This window comes from Labeo rohita, unplaced genomic scaffold (assembly GCF_022985175.1).
Source record: "Labeo rohita strain BAU-BD-2019 unplaced genomic scaffold, IGBB_LRoh.1.0 scaffold_57, whole genome shotgun sequence".
Lineage (NCBI taxonomy): Eukaryota > Metazoa > Chordata > Actinopteri > Cypriniformes > Cyprinidae > Labeo > Labeo rohita.
Genome location: NW_026129493.1, coordinates 650,698 through 678,626, shown reverse-complemented (window position 1 = coordinate 678,626; position 27,929 = coordinate 650,698). Strand labels below are relative to the sequence as shown.

The 27,929-nt window shown below is 36.5% G+C and overlaps 1 pseudogene; it reads right to left on the bottom strand.

Moving 5' to 3' along the window:
- Window positions 1-407: 407 nt before the first annotated feature.
- Window positions 408-5,490, bottom strand: LOC127161172 (gastrula zinc finger protein XlCGF8.2DB-like; annotated as a pseudogene).
- Window positions 5,491-27,929: the final 22,439 nt, after the last annotated feature.

Below are 27,929 nucleotides of genomic sequence, written 5' to 3'. Positions count from 1 at the left end.
AGACTCTCAACTGTTCTTTTTTTTTATTTTTACATTGTTTTTATTATGCTCTAATAAAGTATTTTTGTAATTCTTGAACAATGCCTGTGCCTCCATGTGTTGTTTGCCACTGGGTAGAAAACTTGTGCAAAATATCACAGGTCAAAATCTTTGGGTGAGAGTCCTAGAGTGGCATAGTTTGGCATTAATCATAGGTATTCCGGAATTGGGGTCCAAATTTATTGGTCAAATTTACTGGACCGTATAGGGCCCGGCCACACATGCGTTAACCCGCAAACTGACTCCCCACTCTTGAAAAAACACTCTATTTGGGATCAGATGAACCAAAACACATATTAAACTCAGGTGTAAAAAAGGCCCAAATTTGACGCTATATCGGCAGCACTTCTGTGAACCTCAAGATTGCCTTGTTTCTACAAGTCTTTCTACAGTGATGGCACATGAAAAGCTTGTCTCTGGTGTTATGTGATTCTGAATATGTTTCCTGTCTGTGAAACTTTCCACAATTCCAAAATGATGACATAAAAACTATTTTCTTAAATGTGAAAACTCATATGGTAATTAAGGCCTGCTTTATAACTGAAACTCTTTCCACAGTGACCACATATAAATGGCTTCTCTCCAGTGTGAGTTCTCATGTGCTTGTTAAATGTATCTTTTCGGTTGAAACTTCTTCCACATTGTTGGCATGTGAAAGGCTTCTCTCCTGTGTGAATTCTTATGTGCTCTGCAAAGTGTTGTTTATAATTGAAACTCTTTCCACATTGAGGGCATGTGTAGGGTTGCTCTCCAGAGTGAGTTCTCATGTGGCCTTCAAAGTTTCGTTTTTGATGGAAAGTCTTTCCACACTGAGGGCATGTGTAGGATTTTCCTCTATGAATGCTCTGATGGACTTTAAGGTTTTATGTTGATCAAAACTCTTTCCACACTGATCACACATGTAAGGCTTCTCTCCATTGTGAATTCTCATGTGTTTGTTAAAGCTTTCTTTTTGAGTGAAACTTATTCCACACTGTTGGCAGGTGAAAACGCTCTCTCCAGTGTGAACTGTCATGTGGGTATTAAGGTTTCCTTTCCTGTTGAAACTTTTTCCACACTGTTGACATTTGTAAGGCTTTTCTCCAGTGTGAACACTCATGTGAGTTCGAAGGTTTCCAAGTTGAGTGAAACTCTTTCCACACTGTTGGCATGTGTATGGCCTCTCTCCATTGTGAATTCTAACGTGTCTTTCAAGAGTTACTTCTCGATTGAAACACTTTCCACACTGTTGGCAGGCATAAGGCTTCTCTCCTGTGTGAATTCTCATGTGTCTTTTTAAACCTTGTTTTTGTCTAAAACACTTTCCACACTGGTGGCAAGTAAAATAATGACTACTTTCTGTCTTTTGAGCCTTTTTACTTGAGGTTTCAGTCTTTGAGCAAGTAAAAGATTTTCCTTCAGTTATAAAATCACATTGATTCTTACATTGATCTTTCTCTTCCATTTCATTCAGTTCTTGACTCTCCTCTTTCAGCACCATCAGGTCTAAGGCAAAAAAAGACAAACAAAAATTAACCCCAATTTAATGGCACAAAGCAACAGATGTCAAAATATTTAGACATGTAAAGTATCAAAACCAACATAAAACTAGATCCTATACCCACTAAGCAACTGAAAGAGGCATTACAGGTAATCTGAGAATCACTTCTCAATATTGCTAACTCTTCACTTTCTTTAAGACATGTCTCAAAAACTATCAAGCTGGCAGTTACAACTTCTGTTTAAAGGATTAGTTCACTTACAAAATTAAACTTTCCTGATAATTTTACTCACCCCTCATGTCATCCAATGTGTACATGTCTTCCTTCAGTCACAAAGAAATTAAGTTTTTGAGGAAAACATTCCAGAATTTTCTCCATATAATGATTTTCAATGGGAGCCAACGGGTTGAAGGTCCAAATTGCAGTTTCAATGCACCTTCAACTCAGTTTCTCCTCTAATTTCAAAATCCAACATAGTTCATTTTTTTTTAATGTTTTCCTTAATTTTTTTGCGACCGAAGAAAGAAAGACATGAACATTTCGGATGACATACAGATGAGTAAATTATTAGTAATTATCTTTATTCTGGAAGTGAACAGAAAAAAAGATCTCAATTACCAATTTACAACATCTTCTAAGGGTTAAGGTGCAAAAGAAAAAAAGTATATATATATATATATATATATATATATATATATATATATAAGGGGTATAACGATACATGTATTCGTACCAAAACATCATGGTACGGACATCTCGGTTTGGTGCATGAGGCCTTACAACGAATACAGGCAATTCACCCTCATTCCCTAAGGGGGCGACTGCATTAATGCAACGTGGAGATCAGGGAATGCTAGAAGTTGCGTACTTGAAAACAAAGACCACTAGACAGTGATCATGTGTTGATTCTGAACGCGTCTCTCACTGACAAAGGAGTATAACGGTACTTTGAAGGCCTGTGCACTCAACTGTCTGTGAAATGGAGCTTTGTACTCGTGTATCCTACCTCTCTCATTCGGCACAAATCCAAATATTCCATAATATTTACATATTTGCGATGCATCCAAATGCTAAACTATTATTTATTATGTAAATTATAGACTTTGTACTTCAGTCGCATTCTAACAGTGAGGCAGGCGCGCTGATGTTTGGTTCACTGTGTTTTATTTTGATAAAATACCAACTGCGCTGTCAAGTTATCAATGCTAGAAGCCTGGAACTGATGTGTTTTGTGTTTGTGTGTGCCAGCACGATTACTTCAACTTTCCTCATACCAGCAAAATCAACTTAAACTAAAAACAAATTGAATGTCACTTTCAGGATGTGAAAACTATTTTAAATACCTTTGTCACATTGACAAAAAATGGTTTGCCTTTATTACTGTAACTCTCTTCTTCATGGCCTTTCAGCTGAAAATCTTAAACAATTGCAATATTTTCAAAACTCTGCAGGCTGTTTGATCATTTACTGGTACATATGCCTTCACTTGTTCTTTAAAATCCTCTAATGCACGATTGCCAATATCTCCCAAATTGACTGTAGTCACTATGAGTGCCAAGTCTTTTAGTGTTGTGTCTCCCAGATTGTGGAGTGATGTACTTCATCTGTCAAGCCTTTTAAAAACACATTTTACACTCTTTGACTATTACTTTTGGTCTGCAAATTGTATTTATGGGTTAGTTTCATCATTTTTAACCCAGCTTCTCAGAAATCTCAAACTGAAAGGAGAAACAGCGGCACAGATGAAAAATATACTCATCAAATATACTCGCCATTCAGACATCTCTCTCTCTTTTTAATTTTTTTGGTCAACTAAATAGATTAATTTTGAAGAGTTTGTCCTTTTTTTTTTTTTTTTTTTGTGTGCACTTATAGAACACTTGTGAGAATTTTAAGTCCTTTTAATTTACTTTTCAAAATCCAAACCATTTTGCCTTTATCAAAGTAGATCTTTTCTTGTTTTAATGAAGTAAATCTTTTAGAATAAAATAGAAGAGTGTAGTTTTTAAAATTGTTTTTTTTTTTTTTTTTTTTGTAAAAGCTGTAAAAAAAAAAAAAAAATGTTAACAATTGTTTGATTTTTTTTTGTTTGAATGTTAAAAAAAATATTCATATTAGGGTAAATGAACTTAATAAACGTAATAGTTTTGGACAAAATAACCTGATTCATTGGTTTTCAAACTGGGGTAACAGCGATGTAGGGGGTACGTTAAAAAATACTGAAATGTACTTTTTTAATAATACTACACTCTTAAATAACATTTAACAGAGCATGTGTTTTGCACATGCAAAATATATAAACATGTGCCCCCTCTAGCATATGAACAAAAAATTGTAGTGTCATAAAAGGTCAAATCCATAACATCTAATCAAATTACCCCACATTTTGCAGTTAAAATACGCATCCACTCAAATGTCCCGCATTAGGGCACATCTTGACTTGTCCTCTGTTTGCTCTTGTGCATCAGGAGTGTGAACAGTGAGGAATCTTGTGGCAGGTGTGACATGATGCATCATTATGGATTAAAAGAGGAATAAAATATATAAAGTGGCAAAATAGGACCTATTTTGTGAACTGCTAAAAAAAAAAAAAAAAAAAAAAAAAAATAGTATATAATTTAATAGGACTAGAACCTTTTATTGTATGTAAGTAAACCATGTTTCCTAAATGCAAAGTAACCTAAATGTCATAAAAAAGTGAAATAATTCCACATAACTTTTTTTTGTGTGTATTTATGTTCAGATACGTTTATATGTTAATATGTAATCACTCACATTTCACATTGTACAAAATAAAGTTTTGTTAGATATTGTTGCACAATTAAGTCATAGAAATGTAAGAGTTTTTTTAGCTAAACGTCACACAACATAACTTTTGTTTAGTCTACTTTTGCATTTCTTCTGCACTACTACAGAAATCTCCATTTCTGTAGTAGTGGACATTTTAATAAGGATCAAATGAGTGAGTTCAGCTTTGAGAATTGAAAACCAACCTGTTTGTTCTTCAGTATCTTCATGTTTGACTCTGAATGTTTCTTTAATCCTCATGTCTTCACTTTCCTCTTTAATAAACACCATCTTTATTTGTTCCTCAGCATCTTCAGGTTTGACTCTGAATGTTTCTTCAATCTTCATGTCTTCACTCTCCTCTTTAATAACCGCCATTTTTATAACAGTGTGTCACGTTGATCTCAGTTGCTTCACAAGGTGCTTTTCTGTGTATTTAAGATGAGAATTAATAGAAAAAAAGCAAACTAAATCTCTGGTGCATCTCAAACAGCTCCCCATTTCAGTAATCAGTACATTGGTAAGTACTGTCAAATGTTCTGTATATAATACAGAATCGTCCTGTATTTAAGGCATCAGAGAAGCGTTTTATATTCATTTTATACAACTAAGACCTGAAAATGACATGGAACAGAACAAATATTTTGAGCATCTCTTATTCTGTCCCTTATTTTGAGTGATAGTGGCCTTAAATCACCTCATTAAAACATTATACAGAAAGTTCATATTTATCATTTACTCAATTATTTGTACATTATACCTAATAAATTTCACTTTCATGAAAACATTCGTAGTTTGTAAAAGTTTTCGTTACACACGTTTGTGTTTGTTTTTCTCGTTTGTCTCGAGTTGATTCGAACGATTCAAACCACTGAATCATTTTACGAATGATTTGATTCAGTTGACTCGGAGTTTTAAAAAAGCTCCGTTTCTCTCATCACTTCTTTCCAGTACTTGAACGATATAACGATAAAGGAAGCGAAATGAGACGCACCTTTGCTGTTATTAAAATGAGGATGCACTTTACTCACAAAAATAACGTTGAAGTATTACACACTTAAATTTGAAAACGTTTAGTATCAGTTTGCATTGATTTAAACACTTAAAACCACAAACCTTTCTTCAGGTGAATCACAACAGATGCAGGAGCGCGCCGCAGCTTTATGACGTCACATCATCAGAGCAAAATAAAAGTCCCATTCACTACTGTCCATTATATGCATATGATGATGCATTTCCACAGTTAGTAGCCTTGTAAATAATAATAATAATAATAATAATAATAATAATAATAAAAAAAACGTTTCTATTTTTATTTTTTTAAATTAATGTACATTTATAAGACTATACTTTGTTTTACCTTAACATTAAATTACACAAAACTAACGTTTCTGTGTAACTGTTTTAATACAAAGGGGATGTGATGGCAAATTTTCCATCTTTCACTCTTTTGAAAAGTATTTAAAACACTCCCGCCCCCGTATGTTTGCACAGAGACAACAACACTCCTTTAATGAAAAATAAGATGTGAATAAAATACACGTATGTATATATAATTAAAAAAAAAGTAAAATAAAGTAGTAGTAGTAGTATATTTTTTTAATGTCATGTCAGCATCTTAGGCAATTTTCATGGCAAAAACAATTCAAAAATACAAGTATAGCAAATACAATAAAAACTGGCAAACAAACACAAGTTATATTACACAAGATTTTTTAACATATGATAAAAATTATACAACTTTTTAATTATACTAAATAACTATTTAAATGTATTCACTTCATAAAAGAGTTTTCTACATGCATTAAATGTGCCATAGAATGGAAAACTGTTTACCTTGGCAAAGTTGAATAATAACAGTTCTATACATGGAAATGACATACAGTGAGCCTCAAACATCACTGTTTCCCCCTTCTTATGTAAATCTTGTGCATGCAAAAGACCACTGAAAAAGAGTGAATCCCAACATAACAAGGACTGTGACGTTATAGTCGGGATCATTAATAGTTACGCCCCCCACGTTTGCATATACCAGAAACAAGCTGGGACAGTAGCGAAAATGGCATATCATGGAAATTAATGTTATGTTCCAGGCTGTACAGGGAATGTGATGTGCAGGGAAGGGTTGGTGCCTGTATTCAGAAAGGCACGGAAAACAGAAAACACATTCCAATAAAATAATGCAAGTCACTAAAGGGACATGGTTAGCAGTTTGCTAGCGGTAGCCTGTTACATAAGATTTCACTTACCACATAAACAGAGTAAGGAGAGATGACTGAGGATGATGGCGAATGATTTACAGATCCTGAGCACTACTGACAAGCATCTGATCTTGTAAAATGTATGGTAAGTACTGCCGCTGTACTGTAGTAAATTAGAGCAAAACTAAGTGATCCTGCATTCAAAAGCAGTTTTAATGCCTCGCATAATAGCAACTCCCTGATTAAATATGTATTTTCTTCCCTGCGTTTCCTTCCTGCTGTGTGAGCTACTGAAATGAGTCACACTGTAAAACAGCCAATCAGAACAGAACTCATCATTATTATTCATGACCCTTCCAAATAAGGTAATAACAGACCATTTAATTCTAGGGACAAATCCTAGGGATGTAAATGGACATGTAAAAACGTTTCTGGAGAATTTTTGTCTTTACCTAAGCCACATCTAAAAGTCGGGGTCGTGTGGGGTTGCTATAAACTGTTAATGCTCATTTGACTGGAGAGAATTCAGCACCTCTTTTGTCAATGACTGTGTCACACCCCCCACCAAACAACACACTACCTCACACCCAGCATTTAGGGCGCTATAGTGCCCCTCCTGCATCCACCCACCACAGTCCTGCAGGGGGGCCAAGTAATAATTCAATTGTAGTGTTTAAGACAAATTACTACAGTGAAATGCATCTGTGTTACTTACTGCTCATGAAGAACACACTGTCAGATTCAGATCCGCAGTATGATGTCACAATGACAGAGTCATTAACATAAATAGAATGTTCACAATCTTTGATCTTCAGTTAAAGCTTCTGAGGCTGCGTTTACACTAGCACGTTTTTGTTTTAAAATGCGTAATTTTTGCTACGGTTACACCTGTCGTTTACACTACTCCGGCATTTTCAACCCTCAAAAACGGAGACTTTTGAAAACGCTGCAGACCCCGTTTTAGTTTGAAAACTCGGTCTGCGTTTCAGTGTAAACAGACCAAAACGGAGACTTTTGAAAATGATGCCGTGGCTGCCCACATTTGATCTGCATATCCTTGATGACTGTGTAAACAATCATGCTCATTGTTGTACCCATAGATTTGTTCAGGTAGATGCATTATTCGACTGCTCCAAGCACGTAGACGTGTCCGCCATGGGGAATCTACCTATACATATCTAGGGTTGTACCTGTGTGAATGGTCATGTGACATGCATTTTTGGTTGTGTATTGTCATTTCTGAAACGCAGAGAAAATGCTAGTGTAGACGAGGATTAAAAATGCCGTTTTAAAAAGAAAACGCACTAGTGTAAACTGGGCCTAAATGACTCTTTCTGCAGATTTGAGCCTTAGAGATTTCTCTCTTAAACTCTGAGTTTCTCAGGATACTCTCATGCTAGTAAATGTTTTCTCTGCACTTACAAGCAAGTGCTAGGGACTGGAAGTAAATTCTATGGCTCCTCTGCAGGGCTGTGGTGGATTGTTGCAGGGGGGCACTATAGCGCCCTAAATGCTGGATGTGGTGTAGTGTGTTGTGTTTGGTGGGGGGTGTAAAACAGTCATTGACAAAAGAGGTGCGGGGTTGAAGTCTCTCCAATAAAATGAGCATTAATAGTTTAACAACCCCAACCAACTCCACCCTTCAGATTAATAGTTGTCAATCACTGTTTACACATGCTATAAATCTTATTTAATAACACATATAGTGGATCTATTTGTTAAAAAGCAAACACATGGACAAATAAAATAACGAAGAGCATACATTTCCTTAAAATTATGACAGTTCTCTGGTTTACAAAGCACAGAAATATTCAAAGAAATAATAAACTCACAGAAGTGAAGTTAAATGATCCTTTCGTTGGATCTTTTTATAAATTGATCATGATTTTTAGTGATTTTACTAATATTTTAAGATGTGTGTGTTTAATAGAGTTATATATTTCCCATTATATCAAAATCTTTTTTTTTTTTTTTTTACTTTTAGTATGAATATGTTAGCCTTACATTTATCTATAAACTACCTGTCTTTCATTGTCCCCATCTTTGGTTTTAATCTCTAGTTGTCCTTGTGTGATCCTCTCTGTGTGTTTTTCCTCCGCATCAGTCCAAATCTTCTGGTTTCTGACTCCAGCTACTCACAGTGTATGTTATCAATCAATGTTTGTCACTTTGTGGATTATGTGTTATTATCTGTATATCTTTATCTCTCACACAAAATTATACATTTTGTTGTTGTTCATTTTTATTAATCTCACTAATTTTATATGTTTGGTTGGCTTTGGGATAACCAACAATTAATTAGCAGATTAGATTTGTTAATGTCTGTTAAGCGTGTTTTAGTGTGGACTTTTGACTTGTGACTTTGCTGCACAAAAACACAGAAAATAGTACATATCTCTGCAAAGCAGGACTTCAGCTAAATTAAAAAACACCAGACAGTGATCAGGCTAAGGAATCTAACTTTGTTTCCCTATCAAGGAGGCTGCAGGTCTGACTTGATTTGACTTGTAATGATGTGAAGCTGTGGATCTTCAGCACCATGGACAGCAGCTGATCCAGAGCTCAGAGCAGCAGTGGATGTGACGACTACCAAAGCAACAACAGGCATCCAGACATTACAGTCATGACTTTACTGTTGGTTTACTGCTGCATTTTTTGAATCTTGATATGGGAAAGTAATAAATAATCAAACTTCACTATGAAGTTTTCTTATGTATTAAATTATATAAAAAACGATCAGCAATATCTGTGTTGCATAAAGTTTTCAGGCAGTTCTGACATGTTTCACCACTGCAGTAATCTGACATGCCTGAATCATTAAATACATTCAATACATACATACAAAAAAAACTGTGCATTTGTCAGGTTGTCAGGGTTTTGGACTTGTTAACTGAAGATATTTTTGCCCCAGCCTCAGTTACTGTTTCTTTGTATGGTCATGTTTCCTGTTCTTGTCTAGTTAATTTGATCCCAGGTGTGTCTTCCATGTATTTAAGCCCAGTGTCCTGTGTTGGACGTTGAATGTTTTTTCTGTGTTCTTTTTGTATCCCTGCTTGCCCTGCATTGCCTTTTGGTTGTTTAATTAAAAGTCTATTGTTTTTCAAGTTTACTCCTTCATCTCCTCGTCCCTCTCTCCTCCATCTCGACAGAACGTGACACAGGTGTTCAAGTAAAACTTTTTTGTTTAGTTTGATGATTTCCGTATTCCACATACTTTTTCAAGTATTACCAATAAATTTTAATATGTATAAAACACAACAATATTTTTTCTTGACATATTTATTTTCTGTTGGAATACAACAGTCCATTAAGATTGTTGATATACAATACAATCTATCCTTGAATCTTAACTATCAATATTATAATAAATGCTTTCATTTTAAGAAATAAGAGTAAAATTAAACTAGGAGGAAAAGTGGACTGTATTTGACAAACACAATTATCACCCATTCATCAATATCAAGTAGCATGTGCAATACATTCACTTAGTAAGGTGTATTTGACAAACACATAATGATCATTTATTCCATCATGTGCAATAAATGACTTATTTCATGACCTAAGGATTTAGTTTCCATCCCTGCATCTTTCCAACTGACTGTCTGTACACCACCTTGCTGTAATAATAATTTAAAAATCTTACTGGCTCATTACCATGACAGTTAGCCAGAAATTCCAAGCCTGTCATAAAATGAACTGTTCATTACCTTTTCTTCAGTGTGACCATCAACATACCAGTGATGTTTGATGGGTGCATCCATACTCCCCAAAGAAAGATATGTTAGGTAAAAATACATGACCAAACTAAACTGATTTTTTAACATTTATCAAGAAGTATGTAAAAATGTAAAATCACTAAATAAAGAAAAAATGTTGAAGAATGTTACTACTGCACAAATTAAATTGTACAAATATATAAGAAGTCCTACTGTATATTTCATTACATAGGAGCACAATATCCTGAAGAAGTGGAGGCAGCGAAAGCAAAGTATTTCATGCCAACAATAAATATAAGTTAAAGCATATTAATAAGCATGTAAAGTTAAATATTGTGATGTCCTTCATTGTGTGGATTTACTACTAATATGCTAAACACAGATTTATCCAAAGATGACTTAATTGATCTCATCCACAGCCCTAAACTAGTAACACACACTGACAAAACAGTGTTGTGATGGAGGACTGAATATTTAGAGTGGAAGGGGAGTTAGAGTTGCCTATTCAGGTCAAATAATTCACATTAAAATAAATGTTTCTTTATGATGTTTATCTCATAGAAAGGGAGGAAATTGCAAAGAGCACAAAGACAAAAGTTCCACGGACCACTTTTGAGACATCATTCACCAAAGGAAGTGATCCATGCCACTAAACTGGGGAAAGAAGTAGTGATCAAACAAGGACAAATGTTAAGCATCCTGCACTCACAAACTTGACTCAGCAGCGATGAAGCGGATGCAGATTCTTTTTACATTTCTCAGAAGTTCCCTCAAATAGATGGGTTTCAGGTCTCCACAAAGGGGTGTGGTTGGGACATCAGAGACACCATTTGTGGAAGTAATGAACATAAATGACAACCACTGGATCACAGCAAGCAACCTTCTCTGTAGACCCAATGAGGTTTGCATATATGACAGCCTGAGCCGCAAACACAAACATTATCAAGTTGATTCAAACAAAGATGATCCTGGTCCTGCCGTCAAATGCAGCAGCACCCCAGATTTTTTTTTTTTTTTTTTTTTGTATTGGCCTTTACAACTGTTATGTTGGAGTCAAACCAGAGGAATGCCTGTTTCCAGAAAGACACATGAGGTGAACACTGTACAGAGATTTGAAGAACAAAAAGGCTCCAGTATTTACATACTAACAAATATAAGCAAAACCTGAAAGGGCCACACTTCAGGTGGAGGTTCACTGTATCTGCATGACCTCACACAACAAAGAGGTGATGGTGATGGTGCAGTGCAGCAACTGCAATAATTGTTACCACTCCAGTTGTGTGTCTCTCCCCCACAAAACATTGAACACCACCGCAGAAGAGTGGAACTGTGAAATCTGCCCTAATTAAAATGTGCTGACATAAATGTTCATAGGTACTCTGGATATGATGTTGCAGAATGAATATGTAGATCAAGTAGATTTGCTGTGTTAGTCATTGAGTACAATGACATTTTTTGAAAAAAAAAAAGTCTAATTTGGTGAATGTTCAATATATTTGCATTGGAAAAACAATACACTAAAACTACTACTACTACTACTAACTTTGTAACAGTGATCATACTGGATAATGACAATGGCATAACATCAATAATAAACAATTAAAATGTAGTTATATGGATGTTTTATAGTACATCACAACCAACATGAAAGCTGTATCTGGAATATCAGACAAAATTATGATATTGGAATAGGCGATATAAATGTGCATTCAAATTAACATCTAAATATAAGTAAACATTCAGTTGTAAGACATCACAAGACTGCATGGGACATGTTCATATTGGGTGTCAAGACAGATGAACAACACACACAAAGGAGAAGCAAGATGAGAATTACAAAGTCTTTACTAAGTCAAACATAATGTCTGCAATACCAGGATGACATCATTAATTAATGAATTGTACTCATTATATTTAATTAAGTTTTAATATTTTATTAGTCAACCAAACGCAAAGCTTCCACGAAGAAAAAATGTTCCCAGTAAGCAAACAGCGCCGACTGCAGGCATTTACCTGGATGAGCCTGTGTTACTAGTTTTTACCAGTTGTTATCTGGGAATTTAAAACCTTGGAATGTGGCGACTGACCAATCAGAATCGAGTATTCCACAGAGCCGTGTAATAAAAGTATTTAATAAGCAACAGCAGCCATCATAAAAGTTGCTAGGCAATTTATGAGCGCTGAATGGCCACTGATGCCCTGGAGCTCACATCTACAAAAATGTTGAAGCTAATTTTCAATTCAATTTGTAGGCTTTATCTTCATCATTTAACTTCATCATTCTGTGACACAAAACAATATCATTTCTAATATTATAGTGGATTTGGAACCCTGCTGTGAGAAATGCTCTAAGTGGAGTGATACAAACGGTTTATTTATTTGATAGAGACAATGCATGTTAGTGAACATTTGTGTAAAAGATAGAATGTAGGCAAGCTGGATATAGCAACATTGCTTTATTCACAGACCCTAAGTAGTTGCACACAATAACACATACTCAAGTACACATACAAACATCATATAGAAAACAAAATACTCCAGAAAACAAATATTTAAAAATATGAAGTAAAACGGTTACACAACTGTCACAAATTTGTCAGGAGCCACTTTCTAAAGTTTGATAAGGGGAACATTGTCTTAATGAGTGTGGCAGCCTGTTCCAATAGTGACACGCTATTACAGATAAAACTTTGACCAAAAGACGTCTGTCTGTATGGCACCTCACAATCTCCTCTAGTGATAGACCTGGTAGTGTCACATTTGCAAAGGGAAGAGACCAGAAACAGCGGTAAGCAGTAATATTGTGATGTTTATTGACAGGAGTTAAATAAACAGAATGCAAAGCGTAGTGGTTGTTCAAATAGCTTATCTGACCGTCCTTGGTTTGATGGTTTGTAAGCAGTCCGAGGTGAAGAGCAGAGAAGCAGTAGCACACACCGGAGAATCCTTGAGAAGGTATCATGGGTCTGGAGCTAACAAAGGGGTAGTGAACGGTAAACCAGACAAGGATAGAATGCGGGAGAGAGTCTGGTATAGGGCGTGGTAAGTGGATACAGGTGTGTGCAATCAGAACTCCGGTGATGCGGAACGAGTGGGCGGTGCTGCAGGTGACGTGGCAGATGGAGGTGGCTGTGGTGAACGCCTTACAGGTAGCAATACCATAATCTGTTTTATGAGATGTGGCAGGACCACAACGTACCTTATAAATATTTTAGGCATTTTTTTAAAGAATGTTACAATAGTTAAATGAAAAGGGTTTATTATCTAGCACTTTCATTCATTTTTTATACAGTGATTTTTTTTTTCAGTAGTTAACCTGATTTGGTAAGCCAGTCCTGAACATTTTCCATAGCAGTAGTTAAGATAATTTGCATACATGTGAACATTTCCATCCTTATATACTCCAGATAAATCATTAATAAAATAAGTCCCAAGATAGAGCCTTGTGGAACCCCAGTGTGACAGTCATGGTAAGATGACTTTGTACCATCAATACACATACATTGTTTTCTTTTTAAAAAGATATGTTTTTATCCAAATTATTAAGTCTTCCAAAAAAGTAAACTTTTAATTTAGCTAAAAGAACCTGGTGGTCAACTGTGTCAAATGCCTTCTTTAGATCTAAGTGGTTCTCAACTCCAGTCCTGTGGCCCACTGTGGAATAATTACTACAAAGCCAAACTACATAGGATGTAAAGAAGTAACTTAGCTACCCATTCTTCTGCAACCTTAATATAATCGGAAGGATGCTAATTGGCCTATAATTACTTTATAAACTGGGATACTTGTGACCAACTTCCAAGCTGATGGAATAATGGCTTGTCTAAATGAAAATGTATAATGTATGTAATTGGGCAAGAATCTTTATTAGATTATAAAACATTTGTGTCAATCCCATGGGCATCTTTTGCTTTAGAGTTATTTTTAACACATCAAAAATATTAGCTACTTCTAATTCATTCACTTCCTCTATTTGAAAAACAGTTTGAGTAAATTGAATAGGTCTTTAAGTAATATTTTTTAAGGTAAAGATCAAAACATCTGAAAAAAATATGACCCCAAAAACGGGCACAGAAGTGGTCAAAAATGGACTGTGACACAGAGGCTGTGTATTTGTGATCCGATCAACCAAAACACATTTTAATCCCAGGACCAAATCCGCCATTCAGGTATTTTTAACTCTATCTGTGTTGCTTCTACGAACCTCAAGATTGCATCTCTCTGGTGTTATTACATGATTCCTAAGATGTTTCCTGTCTGTGAAACTTTCTACAACTCCAAAACTGATGACATAAAAATAGCTCTTTCACATGTGAAAACTCATGTGGTATTTAAGGGCTGCTTTACATCTGAAAATCTTTCCACAGTGACCACATATAAAAAGCTTCTCTCCAGTGTGAACTCTCATGTGTCTGTTAAGGGTCCCTTTTTGGCTGAAACATTTTCCACATTGCTGGCAGGTGAAAGGCTTCTCTCCTGTGTGAATTCGCATGTGCTCTTTCAAATGTCGTTTATAATTTTTTGGATGGAAACTCTTTCCACACTGAGGGCATGTGTAGGGATTCTCTTTATGAGTTCTCATATGGACTTCAAGGTTTTCATGTTGATCAAAATTCTTTCCACACTGATCACACGTGTAAGGCTGCTCTCCATTGTGAATTCTCATGTGTCTGTTAAAGCTTCCTTTCTGAGTGAAACTAATTCCACACTGTTGGCAGGTGAAAAGACTGTCTATCAGTGTGAATTGTCATGTGGGAATTAAGGTTTCCTTTCCGGTTGAAACTTCTTCCACACTGTTGGCAGGTGTAAGGCTTCTTTCCAGTGTGAACACTCATGTGGCCTGTCAAGGTTTGCAGGATGAGTGAAACTCTTTCCACACTGTTGGCATGTGTAAGGTCTCTCTCCAGTGTGAATTCTAATGTGGCTTTCAAGAGTTGCTTTTTGACTGAAACACTTTCCACACTGTTGGCAGGCATAAGGCTTCTCTCCTGTGTGAACTCTCATGTGCATTTTAATACATGATTTCCTGAAACGCTTTCCACACTGTTGGCAGGTGCAATAACTACTTCCTGTCTTCTGATACATTTTTCTTGAGGAAGTTATTTCAGTCTTTGAGCAACTAAAAGATTCTTCTCCAGTTATAAAATCGTGTTGATTCTTATATTGATTTTTTTCTTCCTTTTCATTGAGTTCTTGACTCTCCTCTTTCAGCACCATCAGGTCTATGGCAAAAAAAGACGGCACAAAGCAACAGATGTCAAAACATTCAAATATTCAGTGTCAAATCTAACATACAACTAGATCCTATACACACTAAGAAACTGAAAGAGGCATTGCATGCAATCTTAATATTGCTAATGACTACAAAAATACTTTCTTTAGGATCTCTCAAAAACTATAAAGCTTGCATTTAAATCCTCTGTTTAATACTGTTATGTCCTTGTGTTGTGTTAATGTCGTTTTTTTATTCTTTCCCCGAGTATCCCTTCTTTTTTACTTTTACTTTCCTAGTTACATCCCTTTGGTCCACTCTGATCCCTGTTTTCCTGTGACATCATTGACCAGTCCTCCAGTCTGGGGTGTGTTTACCAAAAGCATTGTTAACTAACTACGGTCGTTAGTTTCATTGAACTCTATTGGTAACGACGGAACGTATAACCACAGTTGCTTTTGGGAAACGGACATTTATACAAATGCTTGTGTACGCTGTGTAATCCGGGTCAATACAGGGTATGTATAGGGTATGTCGAGAAAACTCCAATCTTATTTTATTCTTCATCATCAAAATCGTCCTACATCGCTGTTTCGCTATTTTTTTGTAAAGGGCATTTGATCTTCTTTGCGTGTTCACTTTGTAAACACTGGGTCGGTACTTCCGCAGCGATGTAGGACGATTTTAATGTAGGGGAAGAAAACGAGATGGGAGTTTTTCTACATACCCTACCTTGACCATATTGAACCAGAAAAATTCACGCAGACTTAGACAAGATGAGTGTTTGAGGTTAAATAGTGTATAAATTGTCAATTTGTTATGAAAATGGCCAATCGTTTCACCAGATAAGACCCTTCTTCCTCGGCTGGGATTGTTCAGAGCCATTTGAAGCTGCATTTAAACTGCACTTTGGAAGTTCGGACTTGAGGGCACCATTGAAGTCTACTATGTGGAGATAATTTCTGACTTTTCCTCAATGAACATACTTTTTTATTGACTGAAGAAAGAAAGACACAAACATCTTGGATGACAAGGGGGTGAGTAAATTCTACACATTTTTGTTCTGGAAGTGTACTTCTCCTTTAAGATATTATGACAGACCTATTATACTCAGCTAAAAACTATGGGCGCCAGTGATGATAGCCTAGTTATCAGCCTAGTAAACAGAAACAGTTCTGTTTGTTTGCATTCATTATCAAGGTCTCATACACATGTGGAAAGCATTTCTCTCCCTATTAATGGTAAATGAATATCGTGATAAATATCGATATGATACGATATGGGAAAACTATTGTAATATTGTAGAAATAAAAATATCACTATACCCTGAACAAATAAAATAGTCTATAGAGCTATTTGTTTGAGGTATATATATATATATATATATAAAACAAACAAGTATCCTTCTAGATTATTTTATCCCTTCAGGGTGCCCTCACTCACATAAAGGTTGTAGACCCCTGCCCTAGACTGTCTGAATCTTTGTTCTTCTTGTCACCCTATATTTTGTGTAATAATGAATCTGTGTATCCCGTGTCTTTAGTAATCGCATGTACCGGTTTGTGTACTGTTCACATCTCATTACATCCTGCCTCTCATTACCGAAGTTAGAGAAATGGACAGGTAAGAATGACCATGCTGTTTAAACAAAAACTCACATAACAGGCCATTTGACAGCTGGTTTTCTGTGCATGCACTTCATATGTGTGCAGTTATAAAACCATATATCAGAAGATCAAACTGACAATGCTTTAAAACACACAGATGTTGTTTTGTTGTTGTTGTTTTGTAGGCACAGCTCTCTTCTGGAAAGGACAGAAAAAGTTACAAATGACCTGCTTTTGCCATTTTAATTGTAGCTACACCTCTCTTCTAATGCTATGAGATCAGTGTTGTAAACAGGCCTATATACACCATAAGCTTATGCTTTCCAAGGGCTGTTTGCATATAACAACTTCAAGGATCAATATTTGCTTAGTTCCAACCTCTCAACATTGTAAACCATATTTGGACGGTAATCATTTTCCATGTATGTAAAAATACATTTACATGGCACCTCAGTGATAAAACTCATGGATTCGGATGGTGATTATTCATGGTGGAGAAGTAATTTCAGTGATCCTATGATGCCAGCAACACACCATTCTTGTGGCCAGTCATATGACTGTCTGTTGTAAATTAAATGTCATATGCTTGGAATGATAAGACCAAATTCCTATTTTGTAATATCCTATTTATTTTTTTGATTATTTAAATGTTTAAAACAAGGAAAATAGATGTGCTATATTTAGAACTGTCTTACATTTCAAATCTCAAAATGATGGATGTCATTAAAAATGTGATTAGTAGAAATAAGTTAATGCAACCTTTTATTTACATAAGGCAAACAGTGAGCTGCTTGGTTTACATTTTTATGTATGTAACTGTATATAAAACATATTTCGGTCCGCTCACCACCAGATGCCGCTCTCGCACTTCCACATCACACAGACTGTTGCACTACACTCCGGACTACATCTCCAATCACCCATCGCGCTGATTGTGCCGACACCTGTGGCCAATCAGACGCACTATATAAGCCCCGGACTTGTTATTCACAGAGTATTGTTGAGTTGTAAAGTGGAGAACTGTGTACGTTGCGTATAGCGCTGTCCTAGTGCTAGCAGTCTTTACATAGTTGTTCCCAAGTTTCCTAGCTCCTTAGTTTAGCCGTCTCACCTGGTCTTCTCATCTTGTCTGTCTCGCCGCCTGCCTTGTGGATATCTCGCCTGTCTCTTTGGATTACCCGTTTTCAGTGCCCCCCTCCGGATTACGTTCGCCGTTGATCGACCCTCGCCTGCTTCACGAACTATTCTTGTGTCTTTCCCCTACATACCTGTTCGCTATTGTTTGACTCTGCCTGTTCGAACTTGTCTTTGTCTCGCCCTATGAATAAACCTTTGCATTTGGATCCGCTCGCCTCGTCTCCCTCTCCACGTTACACTAATGACCTATTTCAAGTGTGTATGTGCTTTTCTTATCTCCCTTTTTTATTCTTAACAGTTCCCACTCGCTGTGGTGGAGTTGTGAAATATTCTTGTATACTTTCCGGCATTTCACAATTTTTATGCATGCAAATTACAGCGAAATGCCACAGCTAACATGCAGTGTTCGGCAGTGGTCAAAAAGGATTTAAAAGTTAATTTTTAACAGATTTCTTGTAAACTCAGATGTGCCTACAGACGGGAATTAAATTACCACACAAGTGTCAAAAAAAAAAAAAAAAAAACAGTAATACAGCTGGAAATTTTAACACAGGTGGTGGGAAGAAAAACCCTGGCATTCTGTATTCGGACAGCAATAAGATCACAGACTAACCCCTGTAAATGTTGAAAATAGCTTACCAGAGAGGAAATGACACGAGACAGAAGACCCAACTAAACTGAGCAAGTTTTATTCTCTCCTGTTTTCTTTCACCTCTGGAGGTTTTGTTGCAAAGATCTCTTAACACCAAAACAAAATCAGCAACACCCAGAAAATATTTACAATGTTCTCCTCTCTACTCTGTCCCCCTCCACCTCTACTGATGTTGCGAAGCGGAAAGCTGTTTTCTTTATTTTGTAAAAGCTTCTTATTTTGTAAAAGGTTTCTTATTTTTTTTCTTTTCTATCCTTTTTTTTTACCAAAACTTTACAGTGATTAATGATATCTTGCTTGTATGAGCAACCAGCATTGGTATGACTAAATTACGAGTAACAGTTGGGAAAACAATGCAGTGATCCTGCTGGCGCCTCACGCACACACACAACATTTTTGCTACCTTGACACTGCAGCCTGTTCATTATCAAAATAAAATACATTTAAAAAAAAACATATAAAAGTTACAATGCCTAATTTAAATAGCCCCATTCAGCGTGACCAGCGCCTTTGTGAAGGATATGTTGTGGATAATTCGGTGTGGAGAGAAGGGAATAAAATAAAAGCCTAGCTGTGTTTATAATGTTTGTAAACATTTTGATTTAGGATAACGGTAATTTAGCCTACATCAGCTATTTCTGAATGTAATAATTAAATGCGACATATCGGGTTCTGCTGTCTTTTGTTGCCCACGTGCTGCTCGCGTCCAGAGTAGAATTGTCCTTTCAAATCAAATTTGTTTTGCAACGAATATCTTATCATACTTTAGTCTTTTAATTCATTACTACTGTGGAACAAATTGCTAATAGTTTAAGGAATTATACATTAATTTATTTCCTTAAACATTTAAATAATTCAACATTTTTTTTTATTTTATGTTCAAGTTTTTAAATAAAATTAGCTTTATGTCATACTTGATCAAATTTTAGTCTTTTAATTCATTGCTGCCATGTCCTAACTGGTCTGTAGGAAAGACAGGCTGTGCTGTCACTGACAGAGAGAGGGGAGGACAATTGCTCGACATCTCCAGAATGTGTACAGGTGAGATTTTATAAAAGTATAGATTTCCACAGTGGTCTTAAAGTCCAAGTCCTGCAGTGTTTTATTTATTTATTTATGTATTTTTATGAATATGATTTTACAGAAAATCATACTCATCTCGCTAAACTACCAGCCTCGCTAAAATACCAGCCTCAGCCTAATCAGAAGTACTGGTACTTACATAGAAACCTATACATCTGAGCCTGATAAAAATGCATTTTTTAAAGAAAGACGGATAGATTAGATGGATTTATCTGGTTTTGCATCTGAACTCTTCATTTTTAAATGTGAAATTTACTTACATCCTTTTTTTAATGATACTCGTACAATGAATGCAAGCAAATACTGAATTTAAACCAAGTTTAAATGGTGCTAAAAAAAATAAATAAAAACATTCAGCTGCATTTTTATTCCCTTATATGTACATATAGATAGATATGGAATGGAGATCACCACCCCTACCCCCAACCCAACCCTCCACTCAGAAACAAACAAAAAAAAATCTCACTCCAAGCTGAACTTAGAAGTTGGCAACCCTGATACCATATTAATACACAGCAATTATTTACTTACATGGCTACTTCCCATGAAATAAATGTCCATTCAGATAATATCATCACAAAATAAACCCTAACAGGGTGAGCAGGACCCTAAAGCAAAGTATAAAGAATGTAGATTGTATGGCTGGCTGAATGAATTATCCTTTATGTAGACACTTGCAAGGGTTCACATAAAAGAAAAATCATTTACTAGTCTCACACATACCAGTACATCATTTAATTAAACAGAAACTGGGTTAAATTCTTGGGAAAGAGATGGACAAAGAATTGGATTGAGACAATTGTAACCAAAAAACATACAGCCTCTGAGTTCAGTCTGTAAGGGATAATTCATCCCAAAATGATTTTTTTTTTTTTTTTTTCAGTTCTTACTCACGCTGGTGTTGTTCTTCTGTTCTTCTCTCTTTTGGACCACATGCTCATCCATATAATGGCAGTAAACGGCGACCAGCTTTAGGGAAAAAAAAGCAAAAGTAACACATTATGTGCTGTGTATTTAAAGTTTTCTAAGCACATACTTTAGGGTTTGGTAAAAAACCCTCATGTGTCTTGATCAGTCTTTTCCATGACATTCAGTCATTTTCAAGCTCAGAACGTGACACCAGACCTGCACAAACACTACATTTTCAAATTACACTTGAGTGAGCGAGAATATTTTGAATTTAAAAATACAATTACTCTGTCTCTGTTTCCTTTTTTTGCATCCTAAGAGAGAGGAGCTAGGATGCAAGAGAAGGAAACAAGAATGCACAAATAATAAGGAACTGAGCAGCACCCACACAGATAAAGAAGTACAGGTTTTTCTCACCCAAGGCTATCATATTTTTTTTCAGAAGACCTGGAATATAACACATGAGTCATATGGACTAATTGTATCATGATTGTCATTCCTTTTAAAGGTTCATGAAACCCCAGACTACTTTTTCTGAGATTTTAGCAGAGGTGTTTGTGTCGCACATCATATATGACAATGTTAGCATCCATTGATTTTAATTGTAAATCGTAAATAGTAAATAGAAAAAAAATTGTAAATAGAAAAATGAAGCGCAAAGGACAGCTTGCGTCGCAAAGGCACGGATGACTGAAACGCGGATTTAAAGGAGCGGCGCAAAGGGAAATATGTGTTGCAAAGTCAATGCGGCTGAAGTTTTACTTTGCTAAACTTTATTTTTCCTCTCAGGGGTTAACTTTTCTTTTGCAATTATTTTTTTTACTTGCAAAAAAGCAATTTTTTTTCTCAATACTCTATTTTTATTTGCAAAACATATTTTTTGTTTGCAAAACATTGTTTTATTTTGCAGATATATATGGCCCTATTTTGACTCCATACCGCTCATAACGGAAGCAACGCGGTCGCGACGCGCATACGGTGCGACGCGCTTGGTTTTTTTCAGGCGCGTCTGCGCCGCATCAAGATGAAAACATCTCAACTTTTCAGAATGCCGCAAGCGCACCGCAGGTCATGTGACAAGAACCAACCAATTAGCTTCGTCCTTTCCCGTAACAACACTGAAAGCTCAGCCAAGATGGAGAACCAGCTGATCATAGCTGTACAGGGATAGCCATTTTTAAATACATTTAGTAGCATAGCTACAGCAAGGGATTTTTAGTGCTAGAAATCCGTTTGTCCTTTGATTAAACTTTGGCGTCTTCATTGAGAGTGTGGGTCATGGTTGCTTAGCAACAGCAGACGCCACCGGAGCGCAAGCTACAGAGCACTTTGGAAAGAAGGAGAAATCGGCGCAAAATAACGCTTGACTTCATTTCTATCCCGGAGCTATTTAGTCGTTTCAATTGCACATGAAAAAAAGTAACAGGCTAATACAAATGCTGAATAACACAGCATTCAATATGAATTTAGAGTAATTAAATGAATGACTCTTTTAAATCGGTTCTATTTAGTAAATGAAGCAATATGTCCCGTCAAGCTGTTGTTTACTTTAAGAGTTAAACCACAGCATCACTAGGCTTGCTTTTACAAAACAGGTATTCCATAAAAATATGTATTTTAATATTACTTGTAGTAATAAAACACATAGCAGTTCTCTCTCACACAATAATGTAGTTCTGATAGCAAAAAGGTTGCTAAGCAACACAGACGCAGTAGCCCAGTAATCATGATAATAATGACCAATGACCAATGATGAAAAAAAATAATACGAACAATACATGAGCAAACCCGTTTAATCTTTTACCCTTATTAGAATAACAGAGATTTGAGCGTATATTAGATTTTAAAAGAACTCAGGTTAGCCTTCCCCCTTAAGGGTATTAATGGGGGCGCTACAGAAAATGGAGGCACCGCTGGGATAAGGGTGTCTGATTTGTCGGTTTGGTGGTGTGTGTCTATAGCAAAAGTAGAATGGCAGACAGATCAGAGCTAGTCGCTGAGCTTAAAGGATGGTGCCGTGGCGAGGGTCTAGATGAAGCTCACTCGCTTATGGTTATGGTACCTGAGGACGTTGAGATCGCTAAGATAGAGGATACATTGCATACCGTGAAATGTCTTGGCCGTGTTCGTGTACGAGGAAGGACATTTAGTGTCAAGCATAACAGGATAATGGCTTTATGTGAGTGTAGAGAACAGCTGAAAGCTGAAACTGTTCCACATGAGATATTGCCCATCAGTGGCGGAGAGGCTTGGCCTGTTGTTATAATTGATGAAGCCCCTACCACTGCTGATGAGTTTAGCAGCAAACTTTTAAGGCTGCTGCAGGTAGATGGTACAGAACTTGGAAAGAAATCACGAAGGTCTTCCACTGTCTTACCTTCTGCCTGCAGCAGCCTTAAAAGTTTGCTGCTAAACTCATCAGCAGTGGTAGGGGCTTCATGATTTGCAACCGTCACGTCCAGTGTAGACAGCCTCAAGCTGTTGGTTTTTTCCTTTTTTGACTAGAAGTTATGAATGGCAGGTAACTTAATTTTGTGGCCAAATTGACTGGTGAGTTTAAAAAAAAATATTTCAATCCTTGGTTGTAATGTCTGCTAAGGTTGCAAAGGGGCAGAAAATTTCCTGAAACTTTCCAGAATTTTTGGAAAATTGCTGCTGGGATCAGTGTGTGTGTGGCTTTCAGCAGCTGATGTAAAATCTAACCTCCCTGAAGAGTTCTCTGATTTCCCAGACACACAGGTCATCATTGACTGCACTGAGATCAGATGTCAAACACCATCCTCACCACTTCTCCAAAGTGAAATGTACTCAAATTACAAATCTCACTGCACAATGAAAGGCCTCATTGGAATAGCTCCTCATGGTCCAGTGACATTCGTCTCTCAGCTTTATGCTGGGTCAGTGAGTGACAGGGAGATCTTTAAACAGTGTGGGATAACAAAAAGACTGACAGAAGACATGGCAGTTATGGTTGATAAAGGCTTTCTGATTAGTGACTGTGTCAATTGCAAAGTGTACTGTCCACCATTTCTGTCCAGGGGAAAGCAGATGCCAGCACATCAGGTGAAAGAAACGCAGGCAATAGCGAGACTGCGTGTGCACGTGGAACGGGTCATCAGGAGGATCAAACAAAACAAACTTTTTGATGGTGTCATCACACTTTCCCACAGTGCTAACATTAATCAACTTTTTACAGTTGCATGTCTGTTGTTAAATTATCAAAACAAGGCATTAGTTAAGACATGGATCAAATGAAATCAAATCTTAGATTACTTTTTACTTTGACTACTGGAATGCTATTCCATATTTATGACTTACTTTAACTGTTACTGTTTCATTGCCATTCTCAGTAAATGTTAACTCAATCTATGTTTATTTTAAGAAGAAACTGTTATGACAAGCAAGATAAATAGAATTTACTGTAAGTTAAACTGACATTGTACATATCAGAAAATGGAGTTGAACATATAAGAAACAGACATTGTACAAATAAAACATATTTAATAACATGTTTGAGTGTGTTTTACAGATTTATCTAATTTCTCTGACTTCTTTAAAATTTCAGTTATTTCATTGACAAGTATTTTGGCATGTATGTGTAAAAGTAAAAATAATCCACCTTCTCTCTGATAACTTTGTGCACTGAAGTGTCACTGTAGATACGCTGGACAAAATAATCCTCCTGTGCCCACACCATGAAATCACACCACTGCATTCCTGAGACCAGTAGTTGTCCCTGCACTTGGTAATAGTAGGCATGGCTCTTTTTCAGGGTGAGAAACCATGGTCCATTTGCAAATAGTTGCAGTCAACAATGTTTTTGACATTAGGACATTTAATTTCAACAAGTCCAAACTGAGGATTGTCAGTGGGATCGAAAACTACGCCATCAGGGGATGCACCAAGCCAGGGAGCATTAGGATGGATGATTAAACCACAGGGTGAGTAGTTAACATTTTTCAACTTGCTGTATTCCACTGTTACCTCTGACTCCATTTCAGCACCTCTTCTCATCTCTGCTGTCTGTCGGGTTCCTCTGATGATTCGCTCTGCAAGGGACTCTGCAGAGCTTAGGCCTCTGACATGGCATATCTCCCGAAACCTGGAAGCGGTTACTCTTGATCTGCGAAACTGATGCCAGTCAGGACAAGAGCTTTGATCGCGTGTTGCCTCTTCAATTTTCTGAGCCATATCTAATGGTGTGTTTAGACTTTGAAGGTGTAAGAGCTCCTCCTCAGTGCAAACAAACATGCATTTAGATGGAGCAAGATAATATCCTTCAAGAGGCAAAGGTGGAGTTGATGGGGCATCGTGTAGTGTGATGCTTGTCAGGTGACATGTTCATGGTGGTAACAAGTGGCTTGTCCTCAGGGCTGAATTCTGCGTATGCCTCCTCAACTCTAAACATGCATGAATCTGATAAAGGGCCCACCATCCCTCTTAAATTAACTTTGTTCGTGGTTTATGCCAGGATTGTTCTCTTTCAGTGCAGCTAAGCACAGGGGGTACAACAGATAAATTAAGATGGGAATAATGGGCAGTTTGAAACAGCAAGGCAACCGTGTGATTGCACAAAGCAGTGCCTGCCACACATGAACACTTGCTGTGTGTGAGCACCACAGGTGAAACATCCCTGAGTCCAACCTAAAAAATATATATATATAATTATTAACTTGTACTTCTTGCCAATAAAGTCCAAGTTAGTAGCATGTTAATTTTAGTAGAACAATAACCAAGGTGGCTTTGTAGGAGCAGAATACACTGTGGCTACTCTGGGTTTATGTAATACTTCATACTGGAACCATACAGGTATCTTAAGAAATACGGATTTCAAATTCAGACTGACAACATTCTGATTCTTCTGCAAAACCTCCTTGTTAATTGTAATACTTCAAGAAAATGAACACACATGAACACATCGGAACACACATGAAGGCATTTGAACACACTTGAACACCTGAACTGGTTTTGGAGAACGGTGAACCCTATGTCTCTAGCATACTATTAAATTGTGTGGTGCCTCATTCTTCCTCATTGACCTGTAACACAAGGCTCTAACGCAGACTTCCCCTGACAGCCTGTCTTTATTTGATACTGATAACAATAACACAAGCACATATGATGAAAACAATTAAGGCATTCCTGTTTGTTTACAGTTAGATAACAGTTAGCACTGAAAGCTGATTAACATTAAATGTTGCTTAACTTCGTAACCGTGTATATACGAGGCTGCGTATAATTTAAAGCCTTTCTCCAGCTTGCTGGATGGAGCTTTGGTTGTTTTGCAAATACGATGCACGTCAGTAACGTTAATCCGTGGGAGATCCTGGAGACAGCGGGTGTAGAACGTAGCCATTGCTAAACCGGAACTGACTGAGCCCTATTGAAAAGAACGCGGAAGTAGGTGTGCAAGTAACACATTGAGTTTGAGAGATTGCATTTAATATGCATGTTCCCGCCATACATCAGAGAGGTATCATGGAATGTAATTGCAACAATATAAAATTTTTAACATAAATAAAGTGGCTATATTGTGAATATAGATTTTATTTACCATGTACAGTTTATTAAATAGTTTTTTTAAAAAAACATATTTTGTTATATTTAGGAAAAAATGTTGTGCCCCCCAAATTCGGTGGTGTTACAACAATGGATGTCACCCCTTAAGAAAAGGGGGAAATCTATTTGTACTATTTTCTATGTGTAAAGGTCATTGCAGGTACTGGTTGATCTGAGGACAGGAGATCAACAACAGGACAAAAAAGATAACTGACAAGAAGAACAACAAGGTTCTGTAAACACTTTGAAATAAAATCTGACAGACAGAGACATTAAACTCCAAATTGTCAGATGGGGCAAAAACTGTAACCTCAGTCTCAGACATGCAAATAAAGACTGTGTAGCAGGGTCATTTCTTTTTAGGCAGATAGTTCTGGATGTCATCCACATAAAGATGGAGAGATACACCATGCCTTCTCACAATCAAACCCAAAGGGTTGGCAAAGGTGCCAAAATAAAGCCCTGGAAAAGACCAGATTCAAGATGAGCAGCAGAAGAGATAAAATTGCCAATCCTGACAGAAAAATAGGATTTAAAGACTGAACCTTTTAACTTCACATAGGATTCTAATCAGCATAGAAGCAACGAGTGATCAACATCCATCAAAATCTAAAACAATAAAATAAAATCACAGAGCCCCCTGCATCTATAGCAACTAAAATATCATTTATGACTCTCAGCAAAGCAGACTCAGTGCTATGAACAGACATAAAACCTGACTGAAAATATTCAGAAATATGGTTTGTATTTGGAAAAGACTGTAATTGGCCCAACACAACATTTTCTAGTACCTTGAAGATTAAAGGAACCACAGAAATAGGCTGATAGTTATTTAAAACAGACGTGTCTAAAAACTGTCTATAATTACGGCAGAAGACAATTATTTTGGTCAAAATTAAATTGTAGCCTTAATTTAATAAATGCCATTTAAAATTTAAAATGAATATGTTTTGCTTTAGGAGTTTGTAAATACAAATGTGAAATCATTGTAAGTGTCACCTTTTGTCTTTATTGGTTGTTGATGCTTCTGCCTCATTTTCTTTAATTGGTGTCTTTGTTCCTGCTAATCAATACCTGCGTTAAATGTGAATGCAGTGGCTGAAGGTGAGACTTTCCCCGATCACTGTGATAATGAGTGTTTTAGTTATGCTGATTGGATTAGAGTCGCTGAAAATCTGGGAAAATTCCTGTAACTGCATCCTTAAATTCTTTGCATCCTTTATATGACGACCCTGAAATTCATATAAAACTACAGTGATTCACCGCTTTAGTCAGTCACACAGTACATCTCGATCAACAATCTGCTGAAGATTCACTCTGATCTTCACTTCTGAGTTTACTACAGCATAACTGGATATTGCAGGTATTTTTTTTTTCTAAAACTTTTAACTTCACTAAATTTTTATAACACTAATATATATACATCTTTTTCTGGTGGATGTACTTCCAAAGTTTGAGTTTCTAAAAAACTGAATATTTATTAACTGAATGGTTCACTCTTAATAAGAGAAGATGAGGAGTAACAATTAAATATGCTGTCATAGTT